The following is a 15,294-nucleotide window of genomic DNA, read 5'->3' as shown; positions in this document are numbered from 1 at the left end:
GTGACCGAGACAAGAGGAGTAACTGAGGACAGAAGGCACCTCAGAATGGACAAAAACACAGAAGAAGATGCAGGTTTCACCTGCGGTGAACATCGACACTGGAGAAAGGACTGCCCCAATTGGGGTCAGAACCAGGACGGACAGAACTTTGGGCAGCAGCAGCAGCAATGGTCGCAAACAAACTGAAAAAGGAGGGGGGCAGGACCCCAGGGCATGCTTCAGGCCGTGGTTTACCCAGAACACCAGAACAGGAAAGTGATGAACACACACACACACACACACACACACACACACACACACACACACACACACACACACACACACACACACGTCTCCAAACACACAGATTCAGAATGAAGTGAAATACACACATGAACACGTGCACTCGTTGAGTGAGTGAGAAATGACACACACACACACACACACACACACACACACACACACACACACACATACACACGGGAATGTTGATTCACTGAGAAGTGATGCACACACATACACATGCACACGCTTGTGCAATGAAGAGTGATCCACACGCACACACACATACACGCTGATGCAATGAAGAATGCTTTGCTTATGCTGATATGCAAAATGCTGCACACAAACATCCCAATGCATAATTTTTATGAGGAGCCATTGATTACCATTAAATACTTAGAATGTGTTATATGTCACCCAGAGGGCATTTATGTAGATTTTAGGAATAAGGTCTAAAAAGTTTGGTTATGAAAACAATGTCTGTGCGTGATGTCTGTTTATGGCTCAAGGCCTTGACTGAATTCTTTGCTGTGCTTCACACAGCCCTGATGAGGAACAGTGGCACAGAGTGAAAATGATGAATTAATAGTGTAAGTTTTAGGTTGGAGTACGGCATTTTCTGTGATTGAGTTTTAATTCAAGGAGGAACAAAAGGTGTTACGGCACCTGAGGTTCTCATTCCCACACAATATTGTCCCGGCAGGAAGCAAAATGTTCCTGTGAATTTCTGGTTGATTGTTTGGTTTTGTTTAGCGCTAGCTTGATTTTATCAGTGAGCTTTGGCTTGTGTTCTTTCTCGTAAGCGAGAGAGGGATAGTTTTATGCTTGGACATGTCTGCAACGGGCCCTAGTTTGTGTTATTTTAGTAGTATTTTGTTGGTTATGTCTGTTTTCGTTTTTGTTACAGTGCACTGGAGAAAAAACATCTGAGAGGTGTGATCCACCGGTGGTGATATGTTGATATTTTGTGAGTTCATGATTTAACAATCAGCTCTTTAAACAAGGCCTGAAAGATTGAAATTTAAAGCGCTATAAAATATTCTTACAAAAACAGTTGCAAAGTGTGCTTCTCCATGATTGTAATTGGCTTGGGAGAAATTCACTTATAGGGAACACTGAGAAGTTCTGAGTCTAAAAGGATTGCACCGAGTCAATCCGGCCCAAAAAACAACAAGGAATTGTTTTCCTTTAAAATGATGACGTCATCTTGCTGGTGATGGAGGCTCGAATAGGTTGCGCGGGAGACTCCATTATCAGCAACATCTGGTATGAATGTGTATGGAGGTATGCATGCGAATGGACTGTGATGGACTGACGACTAAAAGTTTTGACTGACTTGATACTGAGACAATGACTGCACCCACTGTAGGATTAGTAAATGCCAATAAACAATTCACCCAGCCGACAAGAGAAGGGTGGATGCTTCGCTTTGTTTTGTTTTGTTTTTTCAGGAGCAGGAGGATAAGAGAGACTGGAGGAGGAGACTCTAGCTTCACATAAGTATGAACTGCAGACTTAACACTGTGGTTGCTGATTTTGAGTTACTGATGTTTGCATCAAGAAAACTGTGCTATATTAACTGTGTTTTGATTAAGGTATCATGTTATATTATTGGGAATGCCAAATGCTACAGTGGAGAAGACTTTTGATACCACTCATGACTGGAATATGTTACTATTAACCACAGCAGGCCACTGTAAAAAGTCAATTAAATTTTATAGAGGAAAATCGCCAAAATTGAACAATACCTATGAATGACTGGCCACATTCAGAATAGAGATATGCAATAATAAACATTGGTTGTTAAGGTTCAAAATTGAGGAAGGAGAGTACACACCACCCATGGTTCCAGAAGGTCTTGGTCAAACAATGATTTTAATGAACACACGTGTGGGAAGACACTCTGTACGCAGACAGCCAGTAGTCCTCGACTTAATCAAAGCATGAACAGATATTTTATAGCATCAGGGTTTGTTTACTGACGCCCCTTCATGCGTCACCGGTACATTTTATACATAGATCAGATCAACATCATCATGACTTTTCACCCAGAAAATCATCTTCTATTTTCATGGCTTGGTACTTTCCGTTCTTGTCTCAAAGTAAATTGTTCCTCTTTCTTGTCTAGACATAACTGATCTCTCCTCTAAATAAGTCTAACTAATATGTGTGTATGTGTTGACCTCACATGCTCTTTGTGTCACCTCTTCACTGTCTGTGTCTCGTCCTCAAATGCTCCTCAAAATAACCTGCACTTAGACTCTGCTTTCGGTTTCAGTTCTGCAAAAGGCACACTCTGCAAACCTGCAACTTCCTGTCAGCCTGCAACTTAGTCTCTCTGAAAGACACACACTGTTTAAACATCTGAATGCAATATAAACTCCAGATTATATTATTAATGCAATGGTAATGATGACAATTATTTAACAATAGCAGTAAAATAATTTCCCTGCTCCACACTCCCTCTCTCGACCTCTGGAACACCAGAGGTCGCAATACATTGTGTCCTCGCTCAGACCCTCTCTGGTGGTCTCGGACCTCGAGATCTCCAGGATCCTCGTCCCTCCTGTGGTCGCCGAGATCTTCTGCAAAGGAAACAAAACACCTTTTCCTGCACCTCCCTAACCTATCCTATCTGGGACTCTTTAATCAAAAGCCTGATCCTAATTATCTTCTTAACTTATTGACTTATATTTATGTATATTCTTCAACGTTACTCATCCCTTTACACTCTTTAAGCCCTGCTTTCACGTCCGGTTGCTGGCTCTATTTTTCCCTTATCTGATCATCAACATCCTGTGCACAAATTGTCGCTGCTGCAAGTTCCTCTACTCCTAAAGAAAACAACCACTTTAATCAATTAAGTTTAAGCATATAAGCAATTACTCCTGTATACATTTCATCATAGCTAAATGCTGCCTAAAAACAACTCCTATGTGTTAACTTCATTTTAACCTCACATTTCCTATGTTATAACCCATTTTGGTATAGCCTTTTAATTTCATTTGCTCCCTTTAATGTAACAATACCTTCTAATTCTAATTTATCAGACTTAACCAAAATATATGCTTTCCTTCCTCTTTGGTCCTTCTTTAAGTTCAGTTAAAAGCTAAATGAATTTGAGGCCTTTTGCCTGGAATCAATACTGTCATGTGTGTTTCTTAACTCTGTGTCTGTAAGCGTGTGCAACCCTTCATGAACTCATATTATCCTCACAGTAGATTGGCTAATCATAGCGCTAGCCAAAGGCTCGTGACCCTCCAGAGACAAATTTGAGCCACAACTCCTTTAAAAGCACAAAATGCAATATGTATAAAAATCATTTCTATTTATAAGCTCCCCCTTTATCCTAAAAATACCTCCTATGTAATATCTGTATGTGTAAGCCTACATTATAACCACTACTTCTAGAAATCAAAAAGAACTCAAAGCTGTTCTACTCCTTCAACCCTCACTAGTTTTCCCTCTAAGAATTATTCACAGCTTTGAAAAACCGGCATTGTATCTTCTAAACAGGATTCAGTTCTGTCATGGTCCTGGGCCATGTTGGCCCAGTATTCTTGGTTCCTTGTATTTTCGCTCCTTATTTAGGCCAGGTTTTCTGAGGTGTCCTGTTGTGGTGTTCCCTAAGTGTTTTTTTTCCCTTTGTGACTCTTACCCCCTTGTGCCCCTCTGTCTATTTATGAGCTCTCGTCTCTCTTTGTGTTTATTCCATGTTTTCCCCCAGCCTGTTATGTCTGTGTTCTCCCCGTGCTTTCTCTCCTCCTGTCTGAACCTCTGTGTACTTCCTGTTTTACTTTGACAGTCTCTCGTCACTATGCGTAATGTTGTGTTAACTCCTGCCCTGTCTCGTTATGTTTATCAGTGTCACCTGTGTTCCCCACCTGTGTGTAATCTCCCTGTGTTCTCTGGGTGTATTTAAGTTGTGTCTTCTGTTATGGTAGTTACTGGTTCGTCTGTGTTGTTTCCCCTCGGTCTCCCTGCGTCTCTTGTGTATTTCCCCGGACCTCCCTGCATCCTCGTTTCTGGTTTGTGTTATTAGCTTACCCAGTTTAGGTTTCCGGTTTCTTGTTTTTCCACCAGTGCTGTTTTGTGCCCACCGTTGTAAATAAATATTCACCTGCACCAGAGCTGCCGCCTTTTGGGTCCTTTTCTACAACTCCACACGGCTTGCCTCGCAAACCGTGACAAGTTCACTTTTAATCCTTTAACCTTAACTTAAAAATAACAGTTTCAGTTTTACCATATCCAAATGATCAAAAACCCAAAAGGTCCTAAAATGATCCTAAATTATTAAACAATTAAATTATTAAACCCTAAACCCCCCTTTATCTTGATACATTTCATGTGTCAAGATACTATACAAAACTTAAAATGCTCAGTTTTCCCCACTCATGATCCAATCTATGTCATAAAAATAAACTTAAAACAGAACAGTTATCAGTCATGTGTTTCTTCAATTAATGGTAACTGAGTTACATCAAAAAATATTTCCCCTTTAGCATTTGGCATTCTCCCAACAATATACTATAATCCCATAATCTAACCCCAGTCAACAAAACAAAACAGAAATTTTCTCTGGTAAAAGCAAATTGTTTGTCCACATTTATTCATCCACACCTTCATCCAGTCTCACATTCACTCACACATTTACTCCATATCTTTGCTGATAGTGGAGCTTCCCGCACGATCAGATACTCCACCCTCAGCAAAATGAGCTCAGTCATTTTTATTTTCCATAGGAAAATATTTCTTTATGCTTTTGGACTGGATTGACTCGCATAAAATCCTTTTTACAGGGACTTACGACCTTGATCAGTCCCCACAGGTAGCTCTCCTCAGCCAATAGAAATCTGGAAAGCCCCCTTATATTTTCAGCGCCGTTATTCACTGTTGCAGGCCTGTTTAAAACAGAAATGAAAAAATAGAGCTGATTGTTAGCTCATAAAAACAAAACAAAATCACCTGACAGGTTTTCTTTAAGTGCACTGTTACAAAATAATGGGCCCAATTTTTAGACATGTCCATGTTTCCTAAAACTCCCTCTATTAAAAACAAAAACACCAACCCAAACCTAACTGACAAAATCAACCCATCACCACAACAACCTTAAACACACAAGTCTTGCCACCACATAATTTCACCTCCTCAATACACCGAAAGTCTCATTAAAACCACACAATTTGCACACAAAAATCACCCCCTTATGCTCTGTATCATACTTCAATTCAGCATAAAACATAACCCCCTTACGACAACGTATAATCACTAAACTATAAACTATTTCCTACCCAAATCTATACTTCTCTTGTCTGCCATGCTTCCTCGTCTGAAAGTCACTTCCTCAGTCACACACACACACAGGAAGTTCCTTCGTCACCACTCACTCCAACTAATTTGCATACTGAGTCATCTCTCAATGAGTTGCTGTAACAACACAAACATATGTTTAAACATCACCAACTCATTAAATTATTTTATTTCTTTCTACAGTGATCACTGGTTTTGATCACTCAGTACGAGAGAGCACTCCTAAGTCACTCTTTTAAAACTACTTTAATCACTTTTTGTTTTCATAACTCACTCCCTTTGTCATATGGCTTCTTATATTCCTCAATTACAAACTCAAATGCATTTTATTAAACATTCACACCATTGTATCATTCATACAAAATAGCAAGCTGTTCTTCATTGCATATGTTTGTGTTCTTAGCCAGGTTTAATCAGTGTCTATGCATTAAACTCCACGAGCTTGTCTTGTCTTCATAAGGTTAATGCATTTTCTGCTTGTGTGTGTGAATTTGCATATGTTGCTTTTGCAGTGTGTCAGACTCCTGCACAATTCTCCACTTAAGCCGTCAGTTCTCTTTCCCAAATTTGCTAACCCAAATTTTAAGTTCCCACCTTATTCCTGCTCCTCAGCCAGAAGTTAGGGCCCACTTGTCAGGTTTATGGAGACATGGCGCTGTGAACAATTCAACCAGGAACTTGCCTTGGCATGTCCAGTCAAGTTAACCTACAGGTTTCTTCCGACCGCTGCACGTGGAAAATTGATCCAGATCTGTTTAGCCCCTAAAGAAACACAACTGAGACATTTTCATTATTATCATAAGTACTTAAACTACCCGTTTCCCTTTCTCTGGTCAGAAATCCCAACTTATGTCATGTATATACGTGTAAGCAGGTCTTCATTGCTTTTCCTATGTATTTTGTTAATGTTCAGTAAGTGTAAGCTGCTTTCTTCATTGCCTCTATATGTTATAGTCAGGTTTAATTCATGCATCTTTTCTCTGATTTCTTAATTCAAAACTATCTCACTTCTGATCCTTTCCAGAAATAATTTCACATGTAACACTTTGTGTATGTGTGTTTTCTATTCTTGTTTACCCCTTTTTCTTTGTGACGGTGGACATCTCTAAACCATCATGAGTTCAAGCTTCACTTTTAGTCCAATTACACCCTCTATTCTCACAGTCGAAGTCGTCCAGCTTCGCCTCTCACTGGTCACCGTCCTCTTCTCTCAGTGTCCTTTTGTTGTCTTGAATTCCAGCAAACACAGTCTGTTTCTTCTCTGTTTCTCTTCAGTATTTTCCTTTTGGATCAAGTCCCAGCCTGGCAAAATACCACATTCAGTGCCTTTAAACAGTCATGTCACACTGTTCTTACCAGCCTGCTGTCCACCGTGCATGTTTCATCACGTGGTTTCTTCTTTTCTGTTGATCCTCTCAGTCATCTCTTTCAAGATTACTCCAAGCATGGCAAATCTGACAATCAGTGTCCAGTGCTTTACCACCGTTCATTATCCCACTGTTCAACTGCCCAGCCTGTAATTTACAGTACATGTTTCCACCTCGTGGTTCCTTTCATGCTGCTGCTGGTGTCGTCTGTGTAGTTTCCGTTGCACTGTCTTTTGCCTGCTATTAATTCTTCTCAAGTCCACGATGTTCTGTCGGTCTTCATCACGAGATTAACTGTCCTTTGAGCTTCTTCTCAGGATGGGGACAAGTGCGAGGTCAAGCTGTAAAATTTTAAGCCAAAATCTGGCCTGTTTTCTCCCAATTATGCTACTCTAGTGGTTTTGGCGCCGTACTCAAAATTCCAGGTTGAGAGAAGTCCACCTTCATTTATCTGGAACCTGTATTAACACACTAAAGCATACGATTACTATCCTTTTCATTTCTTTTCTCAAAACCTCCATTCGCTTTATCTGCCTAGAGTTTAACTCATCTATTTCTCTCTCTGGGTGCTCACTCGTCACCTTATATGGGCATGCAAACTTCCTGTCACCCACACCATTTCCTGTTACACACACACAGCACGCAGCTGCTCTGCTGTTTCTCCAGGCTAATCAAACTTATTTTGTATTTACAATCTACAAACCCTCTGTAATTCTACTAACTTTTGATCTAAAATGTAGCATCATTCACACAATGATTTCATAATCCTCTCACACACACCTTTTAAATAAACTAAACTCTTATAACATCACTCATGCATCTCTTAAATTAAAAACACTTTCAAACTTTAAAACATCCTACTTTACATCACCAAAGAAATACCTCTCACACCTTTATTCATCATTCAAAACCTTCTAGTCACCGCAGTCACACTTAAAGTGTGACTAGAGTTGAGGAATATAACTCAAAACACACTTTCCTAAGAGTATTTTAGACATGCTTGTCATAATCAAAAAAAGCAAGTAAAAAACAAACAAACAAAAATTGAAACCTCTATTAATTCTCACCGCACACACAAGAAATTGAAAAAATAAAACACACCAGCAACTAATGCTGGAGAAAAGTTACTACTGAAAGTCATGTGTTAGTCTTAAGTATATACAGTGCACTCAATATATTTATATATCTACATCCAAACTCAGTCAGTTACTATGCATCCCCTACGGCAACTCAAAACTTTATTTATAGTCCTCTAATAAACATAAATGGCATTTTAAACACACACTCAACAATGTTTGCAGCAGTATTTGTAAAACCAACTGTGGCTTAAACAGTTCACTGCTTACTCATTTGCATTAGTAAGCATGTTCTGATTTTATCTGTTTTGATTTTATATACTGTTTTGATTGTTTGTTTGTTAATTAGTTAGTTAGTTTATTTGCTTGTTTTAATCAATTTGAAATCATGCTTTTTATTTGTTCTTGTTTCTAATGTCTCTGTAAAGCACTTTTAAATCACCTTGTTGTTGAATTGTGCTATACAAATAAACTTGCCTTGCCTTGCCTTGCCTTGCATTTTCACACTCACACACACACATCTAAAAATAGCAGCAGGCAGTCAGTGCATTACTGACTCGACACACAGAGATCTCTCACACCAAATTTTCTTATTCTATATTACAACGACGTCTTATATTTACAACCATACCATACCATACCAACTTTATTTCTAAAGCACTTTAACATAAAACCAGAGTTTCACAAAGTGCTGTACATGTTAATAGCATACGTAAGGAAAATTAAAATGAGATACAATAAAATAAATAGATACAATAAATTGAAACATGTTAAAACAAATTGAGTCAACCCCTCTAATCAATGCCAAAGGCTTCAGCGAATAAATATGTTTTAAGAAGACTTTTAAATTCAGAGAGAGAAGAGGCCTGCCTAACATGCAAGGGCAGATCATTCCACAACTTTGGAGCAGCTACAGCAAAAGCACGATCACCTTTAAGTTTATACTTAGTTTTCGGTACCTTAAGGAGTTGCTGATTGGCGGACCTAAGGGAACGGGCAGGTGTATATGGTTGTAGTAGCTCCGAGAGGTAGGGGGGGGCCAGGCCATTAAGAGATTTAAAAGCAAATAAGAGAATTTTAAAAACAATCCTAAAATGTACAGGTAGCCAGTGGAGTGAAATTAAAATAGGGGTAATGTGCTCAAACTTTTTTGTTCCAGTTAAAAGACGTGCTGCAGCATTTTGCACAACCTGCAGGCGCCTAATGGACGCATCACTAACCCCAAAATAAAGTGCGTTACAATAATCCAGCCTAGAAGTAACAAAGGCATGGATTACTGTCTGAAAATGCTGTTTCGATAAGATAGGCTTTATTTTGGCTAATTCCCTCAAATGAAAAAAGCTAGATCTTACAACAGCTCTGACCTGGCTTTCAAGTTTAAGATTTGCCTCTATTTTAACTCCCAGATTAGTGATGACTGGTTTAACATACTGTGCCAGTGAACCAAGATCTATAATAGTGGCCTCAGAAGCGCCACCAAAAACCATCACTTCTGTTTTCTGTTCATTAAAATGTAAAAAGTTCAAAGCCATCCAAGTCCTTATTTCATCAAGGCATCTGAGCAGCGGGTCTACTGAGAAGCCATTTATCTTTTTAAGTGGGAAATAAATCTGGGAGTCATCGGCGTAGCAGTGGAAAGAAATCCCATGTTTCCTGAAAATAGACCCAAGGGGTAGGAGATATAGAGAGAAAAGAAGCCACTGTCAGATCTGTCAGCTTTAGCGCCTACACAATTTTAGACAAATTTAAAATAACCGCCCAGCGGATAAACTCCCTGAGTTTTTTGCGACCAATTAACCAGTATCAAGACTTTAACTGTTTCTGGCCTCATTTCTAAAATCCCTAACTCAATTTAAAAGTGTCCAACACCCAAGGTCCAACCTTTGCTGCCCAAAAAAGCGCAGATACCGTTCCAAACGGTAAGGAGACTCTAACTCCTAGCTATTTTGGAGGTTCCCAAGTTCTCCCCGGTTGCCAACCGTACTAACCCTATTCGCCGATAGGTCAGGGCCAAGCGTCCTTGGCCGGGAGGGAGCATTACCTCCGAGAACTGCGCTTCGTAGCAGACTCGAACTGCCGTCCTAGAATAATTTATAATACTTTGAAACAACAATCAACACCCAAAACAAGTGTATAACTGAGGCAGGTGCAACCTAGTGGTCAATGGAGACTCCAACTCACAAAATGACCACTCAGGTCCACTCTTATGACCAAATTTGGACTCTAACCAACAAAATAACCAATTCCCTACCAAACTACTTGAGACTCTAACTCAATTTCTTTGGGACTTCAACCCAGTATTTAAACTTTTCCTGGCAGACTCAAACTGCTTTAGCAGACTTTACTGCTTTCATTTCTTCTTAGCAGAACTCTAACTGCTTCAACTCATGAAATTTTCATCAAAATCAAAACAGACATCCACCAGTAATTTCAGTGAGTAGACTTAAATTTTATCATGTCCAATTTGGCACACTTTGGAAATAATTCAACAGGTAGTGCCTTACCTTTTGGATAAGCCGGCTTATGCCCACTCACTTCGACCACTGGAATTCATGTCTGCCCGTCAGACCACCTAAGACCAAATTTCTCCATCTAAACCTCCAATCCTCCCTCCTCAACCACCGGACGAGCCCCCAAATGTTAAGGTTCAAAATTGAGGAAGGAGAGTACACACCACCCATGGTTCCAGAAGGTCTTGGTCAAACAATGATTTTAATGAACACACGTGTGGGAAGACACTCTGTACGCAGACAGCCAGTAGTCCTCGACTTAATCAAAGCATGAACAGATATTTTATAGCATCAGGGTTTGTTTACTGACGCCCCTTCATGCGTCACCGGTACATTTTATACATAGATCAGATCAACATCATCATGACTTTTCACCCAGAAAATCATCTTCTATTTTCATGGCTTGGTACTTTCCGTTCTTGTCTCAAAGTAAATTGTTCCTCTTTCTTGTCTAGACATAACTGATCTCTCCTCTAAATAAGTCTAACTAATATGTGTGTATGTGTTGACCTCACATGCTCTTTGTGTCACCTCTTCACTGTCTGTGTCTCGTCCTCAAATGCTCCTCAAAATAACCTGCACTTAGACTCTGCTTTCGGTTTCAGTTCTGCAAAAGGCACACTCTGCAAACCTGCAACTTCCTGTCAGCCTGCAACTTAGTCTCTCTGAAAGACACACACTGTTTAAACATCTGAATGCAATATAAACTCCAGATTATATTATTAATGCAATGGTAATGATGACAATTATTTAACAATAGCAGTAAAATAATTTCCCTGCTCCACATGGTCCACATGATTTAGGTTCTCACTTGAAATAGTAAGTTATTAAATGTAGAATATAATCGACAGGGACATTTGATAGGATGTGGTACTGAAAAAGAACAAGAGCAAAGTAAATAAAGAAAATATTGTGTTTAGTTTGGATAAATTCAAATTAAAATGTACCATTACACTCAGAGGATCAATATGAAATAGAACATATGCAAAATTTGTAGGAAGTACATGACTGATAACTGTTCTGTCCTGAGCGTTTGTTTCTAGAGCACCCACTTGACCACACCAACAGTTTCTCGCCACCGAGGAGGGGTACTTGCAAAAAGAATAAAATAAAAATCTGAGTTTAACAAAACATTTTAAATGTAAATATCAAGCTTACCTTTCTTTTTCCATGAAATGTGCTTGTGGGCACGCCAGCCATTTTGAAAAGGTGGGCAAAACAATTGGCAAGGCCACACCCCCACACATGTGATATAATTTTAAAGGTACTGTTGCCCTCTCTAAGAAACATCAGGAATTAGAGGAGTGGCAAGTAGAGTATGCGAGCTACAAGCAAAAACTAAAATGTGTACTACAGTGTGCAAAAATGAAATACTGGGTCATCAGGGGGACATGAGGGACATTTATAAAACTAAAAGTCCCACTAACCTTAAAGTGCACTTGAAAAGCTCACACAAGAAGGCTAACCTAGCTTACCTAGAAGACCTCATCAGGGGGAGCACACTCCCCCTCCTTGAAGAGCTCACCCACTCAACCCGCATCCCCAGAAAACAGCTAACCCCAGATAAGGCAGCGTGATGTATCCCGAGACAACAGGACTGGGACATCCAAATAAAGGTGTGAAACAACCGCCTTCAAAAGGTTATCAATTCACTCCAACCAAAATTAGGACCACTCGGTGCGGCAACAGTTAATAGTTATTAGTCTCAACACCCAAGGATAACCAGAAGAGCTTGACTGATATGATGGAACTGGGATTTTGTTACACTTAATTTTTGCAAAACACAAACAAAACTAAATTGAAACTAAGGATTTTCAGAAAATAAAAACTAAACTAAACTAGCAAACAATTGGTAAAAACTGATTAAAACTGATGAAAATTGCAAAACTACTACAACCCTGGTCCAGACTAAGATGGTGTTGGACATCTTCAGGGCAGAAAAGGGTTGGTGTGACCAAGGTGTGGTTTGGCTTGTTGTATGTACATTTCAAAATGTTACAGCTCTGGATGGACCAGTTACCAGATATGATGTCACTAACTTTCTCTTTTAAGTGTCTAGCTCCAATGAATTGACACATGGGAGTGTGTCAAAAAGGGGGAGTTGAGTCCGAACATCAAACAATGGTTTTATGAACATCTTATGACGTTATTTCTGTGTTTAATAATTTAGCTATGGTAAAACTTAAGCATATAATGTGTTAGACTTAGAAAGGGTTCACAAATTTTTGATTTCTTTTACACACACATAGATTATGATTAGAATAAGTCCTGAACATAATATTTTAAACCAAATTTGAATCATTAGAACAACAATGGATAACAATATTAGATTATCAAGGCTAGGGAGAGAGGTGTTTTGGTTTTCTGTCTCTTGCAGAGAAAGGAACAGACACCAGACGGGGACCCGGAGATGTGAGGACCCTTCACAGCAGGGACAGATGTAGGGACTGCCGAGACAGCAACTGGGGTCAAGTGTCATGACGTTTGGGCTCCTGGAGAAGATGGATCCCACAAACACAGCAATAACCATGAAGGGGTTGGTGAAAACCAGGAACACCAGACCAACGAGGTTCAAGAGGCTCTTGGCAAAAAGGGGGACACGCCGGTGAACCCAAAATACACAGATCTTTGTTTGAAATCGGGGCAGAATAATCCCCAGAACTGTGCAATGACTAAAGGGTGGTCTAACCCCGGAGGTCGAAGAAAGAAGCTGAGAATCACCCAACTGGAAGACACTGGTAGCTGCAGCAATAAAAATAAAGGCTAAAAGCTCCTTAGACAGAGGTTCTAGTCTCAGTACATTTGAAAGGTATAAGGGGGCATTAAAATGGGAGTGGAAAACTGGAGCACCAAAATAAAGCTGTGGGAGAATTGGGGAGTGATGGGAGAGTCATCTGTAACTGCTGTTATGGTTGTAAATCTAACTTTGCTTGCATCTGAACTGCGTGAACACAGAGGTCATCCCACATATGGTCCACCCGTTAAAGGGGGACAGAGGGCCTCAGGATCAAGAAAACTTGGACCTTGCAACCCTGGAGTGCATGTTGTAAGTGATCTCTTTCAGAGATCAAAAGAGGGAATTATTAGATTATTCTGTTATTATATGTTACCTTATATATGTAATCAAAGTAGTTGAATTAGAATACTGCTGTAGATCACATTATACCCTTTAATATAGAGTGTGTGAGCTGTATGTAGTTTAGTTCTCATTATACTTTTGAGTTAACAGAACATATTCACATATTAGTTCATTAGATAAATGTGCATCACTCTGTATCCTTGATCTGCTGGGAATGTGTTACACTGTTTTCTTGACATGCTTAATTGTTGAATCATGAAGAGAAGGTTGTAAGCAGGAGACTCTGTGTCTAAAGACAGGGGAGATAGATAGACCACATTCCACACCCCCACCTTACAGAAAGCAGAGAAACAACTGCCGAGGTCATAACTTAGGCGCTGTAACAGAGAAAGAATGTGATGTTTTGGCTTTTACGACTAGCTGGGGGCCACTAGAGACTATAAAAAGCTGAGCAACCCGTCACCATTTTGAGACATGTGCCTGACCCTCTGGTAGCATCTCTCCCGTCCGGACGTTGTAATGCTCTTATTGTTGAATTGTATGGAAATAAATGATTGTTGATTGAGCATTTATACACCGAGTATTGTCCCTCCTTCAGCCCAAAGATTCAAAGAATTGGGAGAATTCAACATTAGCCAACTAACGGAGTTGCAGAAAGGTGCGACAAAGAAGGTGCATAAGAAATACAGCAAGCTGTCCATACCTGAGGCCTTGGAAACTGCCAAGCAAAGACTCACAGCCTTGGCCAGCCGCTTGAGGAGGTACACCAGAGAGATAGAAGGCAGGAGAATAAACCAGCTGTTCTTCACAGAACCAGCAAAGGTGTACTCTCAGTGGCAAGGGAACAATAATAAGAGAACAGCACCACCAAGGCTGGAGACGGAGCAATACTGGAAGAATATGGGAGAAGGACGCAACCCATAACGGCAATGCTCAGTGGCTAGTGGATCTGAGGGCAGACCACAGCGACCTCCCTGAACAGGGTCCAGTAACCATCACAGTGGCAGATGTCCAAGAAAGGGTCTCCAGTATGAAGAGTTGGACAGCACCAGGGCCCGACATGGTTCACGCCTACTGGCTAAAGAAGCTGACTGCACTCCACGAGCGTCTGGCAGCACAAATGAACCAGCTGCTAGTTAACGAGAGACACCCGGAATGGCTAACCGAAGGTCGGACGGTCCCGATCCCAAGAAGGGACCGGTCCCCTCCAACTACCGACCAATAACCTGCCTCAGTACCACATGGAAGCTCCTGTCAGGCATCATATCGGCTAAGATGAACAGGCACATGGGTCAATACATGAGCGGGACACAGAAAGGAATTGGCAAGAATACCAGAGGCGCAAAACACCAGCTACTGGTAGACAGAACAATCAGCCGAGACTGCAAGACCAGACTGACCAACCTGTGCACTGCCTGGATTGATTACAAGAAGGCCTATGACTCAATGCCCCACAGCTGGATACTGGAATGCCTAGAATTGTACAAGATCAATGGGACCCTAAGAGCCTTCATCAGGAACTCAATGGGGATGTGGCGTACAACACTAGAGGCCAACTCCAAGCCCATAGCACAAGTCACCATCAAGTGCGGGATCTACCAAGGAGATGCTCTGTCCCCACTGCTGTTCTGCATAGGCCTGAACCCCCTCAGTGAGATCATTAACAAGACTGGCTATGGATACCGACTACA

At 40.6% G+C, this 15,294-nt stretch overlaps 1 long non-coding RNA gene across 1 annotated transcript; it reads left to right on the top strand.

Moving 5' to 3' along the window:
* The first annotated feature begins 1,300 nt into the window (after positions 1–1,300).
* Positions 1,301–14,177, top strand: LOC145425864 (uncharacterized). Its single transcript, XR_013906624.1, has 2 exons — positions 1,301–1,761; positions 12,584–14,177. It is a non-coding gene; the product is annotated as an uncharacterized LOC145425864 (long non-coding RNA).
* Positions 14,178–15,294: the final 1,117 nt, after the last annotated feature.

The sequence above is a fragment of the Astatotilapia calliptera genome, chromosome 3 (assembly GCF_964374335.1).
Source record: "Astatotilapia calliptera chromosome 3, fAstCal68.1, whole genome shotgun sequence".
NCBI lineage: Eukaryota > Metazoa > Chordata > Actinopteri > Cichliformes > Cichlidae > Astatotilapia > Astatotilapia calliptera.
The sequence above is the reverse complement of the archived record's forward strand: the minus strand, read 5'-3'. Positions and strand labels throughout refer to the sequence as shown.